Source organism: Lygodium microphyllum, chromosome 9 (genome assembly GCF_053477565.2).
Source record: "Lygodium microphyllum isolate KBCC chromosome 9, Lygodium_microphyllum_v1.1.10, whole genome shotgun sequence".
In the NCBI taxonomy this organism is placed as follows: Eukaryota; Viridiplantae; Streptophyta; class Polypodiopsida; order Schizaeales; family Lygodiaceae; genus Lygodium; species Lygodium microphyllum.
Window position 1 is genome coordinate 112,734,291 of NC_141143.1, and position 14,921 is coordinate 112,749,211.

Sequence of the window (14,921 nt, forward strand, 5' to 3'; positions counted from 1 at the left end):
GATACTTCATCAATTGTCCTAGAATTCCACATATAGCTTTGATGTAAGTACCATAGGATTATCCCTCATCTCAAAGAGGGGTAATGTTAACAACAAATCTAGAAGAAAAAGTCGAAGAAATGTAAAGGAAGTTGAAGTGCAAGTGTTAGAATTATCTTTGAGCAATTGTATTACTTCATAAACATGTAATATTTATAGTTGCATTATTTTGTGAGAGGGACTTATCACTCCTGTAGACATTGCATTATCAATCATAATTGTATTTTTCACACTTGTATCTATTGTGTGGGTTTGGCACATGGATTTATAATTAGAATAGCATAGGCTAGATCTAATTAGACTAATGTAAAAGCATGTATTAAGGAGGAATGCCTAGCCTAGATCTCACAAAGTGGATAGGATATCCAAGCGAGAGTGCAAAACGTGATTCACTATTGTGGAAACCTTAAAATGAAAAGTTGGGTATAAAGACTAATTGACTGGGGTGTAAATCCTAAAATTCAAAAGGGGCACAAACCCTAAAATGCAAATAGGGCTCCAACGTAGAGAGGGAATCTAATATTGATCCTAATTTTGGTCTATAGAAGGATGGAAACTCTCAGTTATATTTACCCTTTTGATACATTCATGTTATAGAAGCTTTGTCAACTTGTCTCCATTATTGAGAGTAAGGGAGAGAGAAGTGAGATGTATGTTGAGTGAGGAATGAAGGGAAAGCAAAGCTCTATATATTCTTCTTGCTTTTCTTTCTTCTTCCAACTCATGGTAAGAGGGTTGATTTTGGAATTGTGTTTGAGATGGTCAAATTGCAAGAGACTAAAGGACCATGGTAAAGCTCCATATGGTAAGAGGGTTGAGTTTAGAGTTGAGTGTGAGGTTGTCAAATTGCAAGAGAGTAAAGGACCATGGTAAAGCTCTTCTCTAAATTTTTCCTCTCCTTTTTCTTCTCTATCTTCTAGCATACTTGGTGGTAGATGCAAAGCAATGATGGTATTGCACTACAACAGAAACGAGGCATAGACGCGCATGTTAGATGCGCAAAGTCGAGCGCGTCTATAATTGCATCTATATGTGCGTGTAAAAGAGCATGTAAATAGACACGAATTTTACATCTATATATCCGCGTAAATAGACGCCAATATAGACGTGCCTTCAGATGCGTAATTATTTAACCACCTGAAATTGGACTTAATATAATAAAAAAACCAGAGTTAATAATTATTTTTGCATTGCTCTCTAATGAATGGCAGTTCCTCCAGTTGACAAGCCTGATATAAGTAATTAGCGACAAGCGATAGAAACCTTATAATTATACAATTAGTAGCAAGCATTGCATGTTTCTTGTAATTTCTCTACTTGAAGATGATAAAAAATACTTCCTTTTTATTATGGAAAATTCAATTCAGCTTTAAACTTGACTATTGATTCTTGAGTATGCACGTGTGTGCATGATAAAAACCATAGAATTAAGAATACACATTGAATCATTAAGCAATTTAAGTATGTTACAGTGAATGATCCATCTCATCTTCAATGAGATCAGCCCTTGCTAAACTATCTACTTCTAGATCTATGTTACCAAGAGGTGACGAAACAAATAAGTCTATCCCACTATCAGATGTATTGCTATATTTCTCAATAACTTCATCAATATCATCGACATTCACATTATTGTATTCTTCTATGTTTCCTTGAACATCCTCGCGAGGTTCATCTTGTACTATATCACGCATATCATCCATTATGGTGTCATCATGTACATCATCATTAATTGTTGGATTGTCATCTGCTATCTTTATGTCAATAATATTACCATATATTGGTTTTGAACGATTAGATATAGGGATGACATACCACCATCGGTTATTGTTTACCATTGGATGATACACAACCTGTATTTGAAAAACAAAAGCAAGAAACTTAAATACTTATTATATTGTGTATATATATAACATATATATATATAAAAAGATTAGCTTTTGCATATATACCTGCTCGCATTGTTGAGGTAGTACTAATGTGTCATTCTTGTTTTGGTGAAATTTTGTAGAGTCAATGATTACAAAACCACTTGGATGACGTATGATTGTGCAATGCTCACCATTTATTACCACTTCTTTAAACCACTTCACATCTAGTACTGGTGCGCAGATCGATTGCAGTATGCTCACGTAGTGAATCCCGGAAGGTCCCCAAGAACAATGAACTCTACCTTTTTGCACAAAAAACAATGTAAAAAGCATGAACGACAAGAGCAAGAGACCAATTGGGTTCAATCTCCCCCCATGCCTTGTGTGAGCGCTTCACAAAGCATGTATTTTATGTATATTTTTATCTTCATGCTCAATAATAGCCCAATTTACAAAAATATGACAAGCTTTTAGCTTTTGAGTTTGCTTTTACAAAAATAGGAAATAAAGCTAATGGACGGTGCCCATAGAGTCTGGCACGCCCAATCTCAATGTCCAAATAGAAATAACATATTCGTGCACATAGGCGCATACAAAATAATAATAAATAATCGATGCCTCAATAGACATGACAAAATATAGGCGTGGCGTCTATCAAAATATAATCCATAGGTCGAATACTCACTAGACTCCAATGCTTTCCCCGCGACTGCTGCTATCTCTACACATCAACTGAAGCATTCACAATCGTTAGTAAAATAATACAATTAAACCGACAAAAGTGAATACCTAGCAGTCTTCAGCTATATAAATAAATCAACTGGTTAGAAATAAATCCTAACCTTAATTTATTACGAGTGCGCACTCTAAACTCATAAACGTTTATTAATTTAATATGCATTTTGCGGAATCACCCGCTATGGAATCACCCATGTACACACTAAATTAATGAAACGCCCGAAAAGGACAGGCGTCCCCATCAACTTCTCGCACAAAGAATCCACTTTGTGTATGAGCCCCGGTCATCTAAGTTTACGGAATCCACCGTAAAACCTCACGGAATCCACTGTGGCACGGAATCCACCGTGGAATATGCCTCCTGGCATCAAGTACATATATAAAGAATCGTCTGAAGTCAAGCTTCAGAATATCTTGGATCAAGCCACAATAACCTTCCATGGTACCATTGGCATCCTCGAAGTGAGCAAGGACACCACAATCTTGGGTATTTCTCTTTTTATCTATACGTTGAGTTCGAAGATGTTTACCCTCACACCAAATAGCATTGAATAATGTGCACTAGTAGTAAAAGATTAAAATCAAACATGTCAATTATTTATATAAAATATAACTTATAGAAACAAATTAATTGATAGTATGTCTCACCTTTGATAAGCAACCTCATGCGTATTCCCACTCTTCCTGAGATATATTAATTTCCTCCTCTTTTTCCATTCTCTCCATTTTCTCATGTAACCAATCTATATCAATATGACGTGGGAGTTCATTTAGATGATCTGGAAATGAGACATTACGTCCATATTTGGTGCAAAATGCTTGTCTTTCGCTTTTTCTTCTTGCCCTTGCTTCATTATATAGTGTCACCCATTTGCTCATTGCATCACTATTGAGCACACAAAAACTATTTAACTTACGAAGTTCTTCTTTTGTTAGCACTTTACTCATTCATTTTCCTTGAGGTATTATAGAGGTCATCCTCAAGTCTTCATCATCTTTCCATAGTCGTGGTTGAGAGGGGTCCACTTCAGCAACATATTCAGAGATATAGACAAGGGATGATTGCACTAACCAACCCTCAGCCATGCTTCCCTCAGGCCGTGCTTTTTGCCTCACAAAATCTTTCAAGGTTTTCATGAAGCGCTTTTATCCACCTTGCATGAACTGCCCCACAAAGTGCGATCTCATCAATCAAATGTACGAGTAAATGTAATTGAGTAGTCAAAATGGATCGAGGTAAAATTTCCTCCACCAAACAAACCACCTCAATAGATAATACTCGAGCATCTTGCAATGTGTTTGGATCAATTTCCTTCGAGCTCATGTATCTGTCAAGATGTATTTGAGAATTGTTTATTTGGGTGTAGAAATTCAAAGATATATAATGAAAAAATACAATGTATACACACCTCACAAGCTCTCCCATTTTGTAAATGATATCACATACATCTTTGGATATACAATGGAATATGCTAGCAGAAAGTACGAACTGAATGTAAATAATATTCATAGATCAAATGATTAGTTGAGGAAAAAGTCATCATATCCCAAAGTTTACACATAGTTACTCCACGAATTACTATATTCATGGTTAGAGATACCCTTACTTGAATCATTTTGTGCCAATCGTAGGACTTCAAACCAGATAGTTGCTCCACACCTCTTTTCTTTTTCTTTATGAAGGCTCCCCTTGAGACATCTCATACATCTTGTGGGTGTTCGAAAGCTACATATTTGTTCCTTCACTATTTTTTCCTCGTTCTTTGACAACATCCAAGGTGCATGGGGTATCTCAATCTATCCTATCAGTCCAATGCGTGGCCAGGCTCGTCTCATGCGACCAATGTTACGTAAATCCTCCCTTACATTGAGACTGAATCACGAGCCCCTATCAAGTGATCCCATAATGTAGATACAACATTTTTGAATATGTGCATGGGGTCCAACAGGTGATTGATCTTGAGTTCAGTCCAGTATGAAAGATGAAAAAATATAGAGAACCTAACAAACAAATAATATATTATGTAAACAATTCATCATGCTAAATACTTTAAAGTCAATCGAGAGAAATGCACTTCTTACCGACTCATGCCGAGTGGAGGGTGGCTGTCGGCATTAATCCATCTCTCCTTCCAATCTCGAATGGTTAGAGATTGTGGAGTCATTCCATTAGTAGGGAGAACATATTTGGGATGGTCAACAAGAAGAAATCGATGATGATTGTCATAGATAACCTTCTTTAAACGTGCCGGCCTAGAGGAAACTAGAGAGGGACCGCAAATAGGACATGCATGATATCCTGATGTGGTTAAACCTGAACAAACAAGTGAATTAATAAAATCCAATTGATTCACGTCTTGAATTTCAAATATAGAGTTATATACATGTACCTGAACACTCTCCATATCCTGAAAAGTCATGCATGGTCCACAACAACATGGCCTTCAATGTGAAATCTCTAGAGGATGCAGATGTGCTTGTATCTTGCACCTCAATACCTTTCCATAACATTTCTAACTCTTCAATCAAAGGCTCTAAGTAAATGTCCATGTTTTTTACCTTGTGCTTTCCAGGAATCAGAAGGGACAACATTACATGTCCCTTTTTAATTGCTATGGATAGAGGAATATTATAGTTCACCAATACGAGTGGCCATACACTATATGATGTGGTTTTGATGCCAAATGGATTGATTTCATCCATACCTAAACCAAATCTCAAATTTCTTGTCTCTTCTTTGAAAACGGGCCACAAATTATCTATATGTTGCCATGTCGGTGTGTCTGCAGGGATCCTCCATTTTCCATCACTTGAACGATGACTAACATGCCATGATATGAGCTTTTCAATAGACTTACACCTGAACATAAGTTTTATACGTGGAACAATTGGAAAATGTCGCAAAACCTTACGAGGCACATCCATTGACTTCATCTCCACTTCGTATCTTGATTCGCCACAAACAGGACACTCTCGTGCGAACTCATGAATCCCACGAAATAAGACACAATCATTGACACATGCATGGATCTTGACATAATCGAGGCCTCCTAGAGATGTCAAGTAATGTCTTGCTTGCTCTCTCTTAGTTTGCAATTTGTTTCCTTTTGGAAGCACTTGTGATAATAACCTACATATATTTTTAAAAGTGAGTTAAAAAACCACCAACATATATTTGTGTCTGATTTCAAAATAGAACAATTAATATTATGATTCATAAGCCAAACTGAATTGATACCTACTTCAATAACGCATTCAAACTATGACACTTCTCTCAAATCTTCCATCACCAACCTATGATGTGTTCTAAACTAGTCTTCTCACTTCTTGTAGCTAGGAGACTCTTACTTGGGAGGAGCTAGTCCCATTGACGCTTGAGTAGGATGCATATCAAAGGAAATCTATCATTTCTTGTAGAGCTCCTGAACATGGCCATAATTATACAGTTTTATCTCTAGGCATAGGACAAGCCAACAAGTAAAAGAAAGGGAAGAGGAAGAAGTTGGAGTCATCTTTTGACTCTGATATAGATTTTGTGGAAAAGCATAGATGATATCCCACATGTCCTCATTGTGAAAATACCTTGCATCCCAAGGAGAAGTGTTGGAGGATATATCCTCACCTTTATCTAGGAGCAAAGGGTGGATCTACATTAGGATCTACATTAGAGCCTTCGTCTACCTCTACATTGTCACCCACTATTACCACGAGTCCATGTTTCTACACATTTATCAAGTGGAGGAGCCTTCTCCACCTCTCATCTTTTGAGAAAACTTGGCTCTTTAATAGTAGTGCATCAAGTTCTATGACTCCCCGAGGTAATTTGTTGCAAGAATTCTAAGGGTATCGTCACTACTAGTGACATTTTTTCGATGCCTATCAATGGTGTTGGCACCTTGCCTCAAAAGTTTGACTGACCATTGAGCTCCATTTCTAAGGCCCTCCTTGTTCTAAACTTGGGCTTCTCTCTCTTCTTAGTTCATGGCCTTCCCAGAATCCGGACCCACGTTGTCTTCACCAAGCTTTTTGTAACGTACCCGCCTTGATTTCTTGACAGATAATGTTTTAGTAGTTGCCCAGAGTTTACCCTTTAGCCGTCGCTATCCGTACTCTAATCAGAATGATCGGATTTTGTCCGTCGGCTAGTTAACCCTAGGTCTAACCCACAAGGGAAGCACCCTGCCATTACCCATGGAGGACCAACCTAAAGGTTCCTAATTGACCTAATAGTCACCTATCAACAACTAACTCACATGCTGAGGTGTCCTTTGAGAGACATCTTGTCTGCAAGAAGCGACTGCCATTACCCTTGGTTCATGGAGTACAACGCTTTTTTCCAGTAGCAGACTAAGGATTTATGAAATCCCTCGCAGTGCTCTAGCGGCACAACCACCGTACCTTTCCCTTAAGATAATTTAGAGTTCAGCTTCTGAGACAACCAAACCCTAAGTCAGCGAATCGGCCCTTCCTAGAGTTTTTTCCTAGTGTTTTTTTTTTTTGGAAAACCTCTCAGTTAACCGAGACCACCCTACCATGGGACTGGATTCATCGGGAATCCATCCATCCACTTCCCTCTATGGAAGTTTTTAGTTATCTAATTACCTACCACATTACGTGAAACATATAAAAATAGCTTTATTAATTAAAATCCTTTTATGCACAATTTTTTATTTACGTAATTTACTCATGGACATACAATCAGAATAAAACAATTTCATTGATCATATTCCATAATGTGTGTTCTCTCGTCCATACAAGGGAAGAAATTACAATTTCATGTGATGTCTCATCTGGCACATCTACACGTCACCAAGATCAAATCCACCTATAGCTAGAATTTATAGCTATCCCAAACATATAGGGGACCAAGTAGTTCTTAGGTGCAAAAAGGGATTAACTAGCCAGAGTCCCCCTTGGCACCCTATCCATATCCTACTTAATACGATCCCTACTGGAAGACCTCTCACCATCAGAGCCGGTGATCCATGCTTCTATGGTGGTAAAAACATCCCCTCTTGGTATGGGGATTTAGCACCTATCCTTGGGGGAGGTATAGGGCTCCTCAATTTTTATCTATTTCAATACTTAATTCAATCAAGATCTAATCTAGAATATCACAAACAAGATTGGCGTCTACAAGCACTTATGACTTCAATCAATCATGCAACTTTCAAGTGATACTCAATTCTAGTAGCAATCGACACTTGAGTCCTTGGAATTTAACTAGGGATATCTAGATTTTGGGGTCTCTAACTTCCCAGTTCTTGTAACCAAGTTTCTTGGCCTTAAGTCAGTATTTATCAAGAGCCTTATCTTATTTGGATAGAACTTTTTTAGCAAAATCTATAGTATCGCGATTAGTAAAGGATTGTTATCCACACCCATGATTCCGTTAATGACTCCTATGCTCACAAGTCCAACTGTTGCTTTCGCGATAGTAGGGTCATTCGCGATTTCTTCTTTTGAATTCTTTTTCTTCAGGGCCATGATGAAAATATGATTCGTAGAAGAATAAGAAGAACACGGCAGTAATACCGGATGGCAAGGGTGTAAGACTCTCGATGATGATGATGATGGATATTGCGGGATTCAATGATGTAGGCATGGCAGATGATTTTTCTTGCCTCATGGAGAGCAATACTTCACTCTCTCTAGTAGACGGAATAGAGATGAGAGTAGAGGTATGATAGAATAGGATAGAGTTTTTCAATATCTTCTCTTCTCGGATCAAAGTAGAAGAGGATGAGAGACCTTCAGCATATCCCCTTCCTTGGGTTGAACAGAATGATGTCTCTTCATCTCATGGAATAGAGTCTCTTTCTTCTCGATCATCATCTCATCCCATCAAGATTTCTCTACTCACTCTTCTAGTCATCCCCAAGCCCTCAATTTATAGTTTTGCAAGGGGAGGGGGGAGGATAGAAGAGATGAGGCTTTCTTTTTTAGTGTTTTTTTATGACAAAGAAAGAACGCTTTCTTTTAGCACTTTTGATGACATCATTGATGACGTCAGAGAGGAAGATCCATTTTTGTAGCATGAAGATAAAAATTTATGAGTCTATTAGTGAGCACCACGCGGTGCGTCATCAGGCAACCATCACTACAAGGCAACAACTAAGGCAGTGACCAAGGCATAGACCTTGGCATCTTAGCCTTGGCATACTTGGAAATGGGGTACGAAGACTTCGTTGGTGACAATGGCTACGTGCGAGAATCTCCTACTAGCTTATAGAAAAATCTTCTCGGGAGGTCACCCATCCTGATAGTGTCGTCACCCAAGTGCGCTTAACTGCCAAGTGACTATCCACTAGGCTTCTTTTTTTTTGTTCTATACTACAAACATAGTTTTAATCAGCTAGTCTTGGGAGAGTCTCCCAAGTCTTTCTTCCATGAACTGGCATATAATACCTCATTAATTATCTTCATAATGAGTGTCTGTTTCATCATTAGAGCTTTTTTTTTAATAAATGTGTGACATGAATCAATTTTCTTTGAAATGTATACTCACATTAAAGTAAACTAAGTAATGGGGACATTACATTCTTCCCTCCTTAAAGAAATCGAGATGTCCTCATCTTGAGAGAAATTGGGGGTATTCTTTCATAAGGGTTACCTCATCGACCCAAGTGGCATCATCTTCAGGATAATCCTTCCATTGGATAAGGTATTCTCTAAGGGTCCTATTCCTAAGACTTATTTCTTTTACATCCAAGATTCTATCACGTTGAAGTTTAAGTAAACCTTGGCTCAGCATCACAACTTGTTGATCATCAAGAATATGATCAAGATTAGGTACATAGGCTTCAAGAGACTTACATGGAATACATCATGAACTTTTAGGGTTTCAGGAAGTTACAGCTTATAAGCATTAGGTCCAACAGCCCTTATGACTTTGTAAGGTCCACAATAATATGTTTGGCTTAGCTTCTTGTATTTTCCCAAGGATAAAGAACTTCTCTTTGGGTGTACAAGGATAAAAACATTGTCCCCTTCTAGAAAGATTCGCTCTTGTCTCTCTAGGTGAGCATAGGATTTTTGCCAATCCTTGGTAGCTTGTATATCTTACTTGATGGTTTTGACTTATTCGTCCATCTCTTCAAGCATCTTCTTAGAAGCTTCAACCTTCAAGGTAGGGTCTGAGAAGTTTAGCAGGGTTAGGCATTCTTTCCCATATAGAGCTTGAAATGGGGTCATTTGAATGCTCTAATGATAGGATGCATTGTAAGAAAATTCCACCAAAGGTAGATATTGTATCCATGGTCTAGATTCTTTGCAACAATATTCCCTAAGTTTGTTTTCAATAACCTCATTTACAAACTTTGTTTGCCCATCAGTTTGAGGGTGATAAGCTGTTAAATAAAGCTGTATACTGAGAGCTTTAAATAAACCCTTCCAAAAATGTGAAGTGAATAAAGAATCACGATCCCTAATAAATCTCCTTGGTAGTCCATGAAGTCTAAGGATTTCTTTGACAAATAACCTGGCAATATTTGAGGCTTTGTAGCTGGTTTTGACCAGAATAAGGTGGGTAACCTTAGTCAACATGTCCACAATTACCATGATCAAGTTGTATCCTCCTTGAATTGAGGTTAATCCAACTACAAAATCCATACTAATGAATTCCCATTTCATCTAACAAATATCAAGTGGTTGTAGCTTTCTTGGTAGCTTAACTCGTTCGGCTTTTATTCGTTGGTATCTCAAGCATTCATAAGTATGTCACTTTTGAGCTTTTCCCAATGATAGCTTTTCCTAATTGCATTGAGAGTTTTGGCATAGCCAGGATGTCCTGAAAATAGCGAATCATGAGCTTCCCATAGTGTCTTCTTTTTAAGATCTTGACGTGAAGGAATACATAATCTTTTCTTGAAGTAGACAAGCCCTTCGTCAACAAAGAAGTTAAGATACTTTGTCTTAAGCTTAGAATTTTGTTTTTATTATGAATTTCCTTTAACATTTGTTGATATTTTGGATCATTATTTTCCTTCTCCTTAGCTAGCTCAATGATGGGATTGCTAGGCATTGATATCATTATAGTTAGTGTTTGAGCTCTAAGAGTTTATTCTAAGATAAGTGCATTGAGAAATTATTTGCGGCTTAAAGCATCTACAATTACATTCTCTTTGTGTGGTCTATATTTGATCTCAAAATCATACTCTTACAAGACTTTGATCCACCAATGTTGCCCCATATTTAGATCTGGTTGAGTGAAGATCCATTTAAGACTTTTATGGCCGGTTACCAGTGAGAATTTCTTCCCGAGTAGATAATGTCTCAATAACTTAAGAGCATGGATAATTGCAAGTAATTCCATGTCATGAGTAGCATAATTTCTCTCGTGAGTCTTCAATTTTCTAGACGAATATGCTATGGGATGTCCTTCCTGCATGAGTACGCATCCCAAGGCAAGAGAGCTCACATCGGTCACAATTTCGAATTCTTTGTTAAGATCAAGTAGTTTGAGGATCAGGGCTGTGACTAAACTTAGCTTTAGCATGTCAAAGCTAGACTGTTTATCTTGGGTCCATTTAAGGGTAACCTTCTTCTTGAGTAGATCGGTGAGAGGTGCAACAATCAAGGCATAGTTCTTGATAAAGACCCGATACCATCTTGTTAAACCCAAAAAGCTACAAACTTCGCTTACAATGGTTGGAGGTAGCCAATCTTGTACATCCTTGATCTACTGAAATTCCCTCTACTGAAACTATAAACCCTAAATACTCGATTTGCTTCTTGAAGAACACACACTTCTTCCTAGCATATAGCTTGTGAGTTCACATTGTCTTAAGAACTGTTAGTAGTTGTGACTCGTAACTTCCTTTATCCTTGGAATATGTTTAAGATGCCATCAAAGAATACAAGGATGAAATCATCAAGATAAGATCTCAATATATCTTGCAATAATCTATTCAAGGTAGTAGGGGTGTTGGTTAATCCAAACGACATTACGATAAACTCATAATGACCATACCTTGTGCTAAAAGCGGTGTTTGGGATATCTTCTTGCTTATATTTGATTTGTTAATACCTTGATCTGAGATCAATCTTAGAGAAAATCTTTGCTCCTTTTAGTCGATCAAGTAGTTCGTTGATCCTTGGAATCATATACTTATTCTTGATTGTTACTTGATTTAGCCCTCGATAATCAATGTAGAGACAGAGAGTCCCATCCTTCTTTTTTGAAATAACATCGGAGCTCCCCAGGGTTACTAGGTCTAATGTATCCCTGATCTAAGAGCTATTAAAGGTTTTCATTTAGTTCTATGGCTTTCGGAATGGAAATTTGATATGGTCATTTTGCAACTGGTGCAGCTCCTGGTACTAGCTTGATTTCATGGTTGACTTCTCTCTGTGGTGTAAGTTTAGTTAATTCTTCAAGAAATACGTCAACATATTTCCTAAGCCACGATGGTTCATCTTCGGCTTCTTTATCATGTTCAATCTTATTTAATTTGATTAGGTATACAAGTGAGCCTTTTCATAAACCTTTAGCGATTTGAGAAGCTTTTGCAAATTGAATCTTCGGTTTTCATGCTTCTCCTTGTGTAGTCACTTGTTGTCCTACAAGATTCAAGAATATGACTTGGCCCCTTTTACAAAACGAATATGAGTGCCATTGGGAATTAACCAATCCATTCCTAATAGGAACTCATAGGTTCCCAAGCTCATCACTCTAAATTTCATGTTGGTCTATTGCCACCCATATTAAACTCCACCTTACTTCTCTGTTGTGTTGAGGAAACTTATTTTCCATTAGCTAACTCAACTATCAACCCCTAGATGCATGCATTGTGTCTATACCTAGCTTTCTAGCACACCTTGGTGATATGAATGAATGTGTGCTTCCAAAAGCAATCAATATTTTACAGGGTTTAATGTTACAGGTTGATGGTGCTTGAATCACTAAGAATTTTCAATCTGGTCCCTTCTTGTTGAGAGATGCATGAATTCTTGTTTTCTCCATGTTGGTTTCCAAGGTGGAACCTTCATCATCTTCTACTTCCTTGAGGGTTATGCCGGTAACATTCCTCTAGCTGTGGCTATCTACCTTTGGTTGTTACGGAACTTGCTTTGGCATTCATTCTGTCCAAGTTTTGGGCATTGCATTTGGATGTGGGCAAGTTTGTTAAAATAATAGCACCTGAAAGTATCCTTATTACCACTAGTAAAGTTCTCTACTGTCGACGTCTTAGCCTTCTTGCTATTAGCAAATTAGAATTGACCTTGGACTCTTTTTGCATAGCCCCTAGTTATATTTCTATTTTGGAACTTATTATTCCAAGGCTTATTGTTTCTTGGTTTGGACTGGAGTTCGTGTGCAATCAATCTTGCTCTTATCAATGCATCTTGGAGGTCGAATGGACACATTGCTTCAAGCCATGTGTTCAAGGGATCATCCAATCCATGGCAAAACTTGGATACATGCTACGCAATGTCCATAGATGGTGCATACTTGAGAAGTTTTACAAACTCCGAGTAATAAGCTTCCAGTGTCATTCCAATTTGCTTTAGACCAAAGAATTCATTCATATTTTGTGTACAGTATGTTGGTGGAAGATACCGGCCTCGCACTGCATCCTTTAATACGTCCCAACTAATAGACGCTTCGAAGATTCCTTGGTCTTTACACCATTGTTTTCACAAATTCGGGCTTCTCCTATTAGCTTTAACTTTTCGATCATTGCTTGACTAGCTGGGGTAATTCCAATAGCAATGAAAAAATCTTCCATTGACTCAACCCATATTTTTCTTCAACCTCGATGCTTTTGCCTTGGCCTTCAAATTCAGGTGGTTTGATTTTCTTAAGAAATAACTTCTTTTCTTCGATCTCAGCAACATTAAGGGTAGGAAAAGCTTCCTGTGGTATCATAAGATTTTCCCTAGTTAGCTCTACGAATATTATCATACAATTTGCTCGTATCTTTTCAAAAAGAGAAATTATTTCAGAAGGATAGAAATGCTTTATATTAAATTTTCAAACAAGGTTACATCATGATAGAGTTTTCCAAATGAACTTAAGGAATCTAACTTTGGATTTTAGATATATCTACTGAATCGTAATTCTTAATTGCTAGAATGGTAACCAATTCCATATTCAATGGATAGACAAAATAATTTCTTTTACTGTAGGGGATAAATACATGGTTTATTTTGAGATGGCTAGTTATTTGGGAGAGAAGACTTCTCTAATGCATTCTAGGCATGGCATTTGGATACATCCATTGGGTAATAATCGGGCTTTGAAGAATGGATATCTAAAACTTGCTACTTTAAAGGAAGATCAAGAAGTCCATCTTTGACGTAATTACGGCGTTTAGAGCGGCCAATAACTATTATTCGGTGTGCTACGATGACCTTTGTCATTTCCTCATAAATATATCGATTTAGTTTAATCTCTCAGCCTCTACTGAATAAAGTTGAATTCATTCTAGCTTCACGAAATAAATAAACTATCATGACTTTAAGGTTTTCCATCCATCTTATCCTCTTCAAATTGGTCTGAAGGAAGGCAGGACGGTTTGCATCGATATAACAAATTCCACTACTTATCATCTAGCGTCTTTCTCGGTATAGTGGAGAAAAATCATAGATGTGATCCAAAATTCGCATTACTTGCATTCTCCATCCATAATCTGTAGAATGCATTGCCGATGTAAACATTGCTCGAAAGACTAGGAATTGCTTCCAATCTTTGTCTCTCTTTAGTATGATTTTTCTTTTTTAATACATATCGGCAAGAGAAAGGAAAAACATCACACATCTCATGCTACATTTACCAAGTTTTTTTTATTTCTTTTCACTCTGATACCACTTGTAACATACCTGTCTTGATTTCTTGATGGATAACATTTTAGTAGTAGCCCATAGTTTACCTTCTAACCATCGCTATCCGTACTCTAATCAAAATGATCGGATTTTGTCTGGATAGTTAACCCTAGGTCTACCCCGCAAGGGAAGCGTCCTGCCATTACCCACGGAGGACCCGACTTGAAGGTTCCTAATTGACTTGATAGTCACTATCAATATAGCTGACTCACATCCAGAGGTGTCCTTCGAGAGGCTTCTTTTCCAGAAGAAGCAACTGCCATTACTCTTGGTTCATGGAGTACAACACTTTTTTCCAGTAGCAGACTAAGGATTTATGAAGTCTCTGGTAGTTCTCTAGGGCACATCCACCGTACCTTTCCCCTAAGATAATTTACAATTCAGGTTCTGAGAGCAAACCGTAGGTAAGTCAAAGAATCAAGCCGTCCTAGTGTTTGTTTTAGGGGA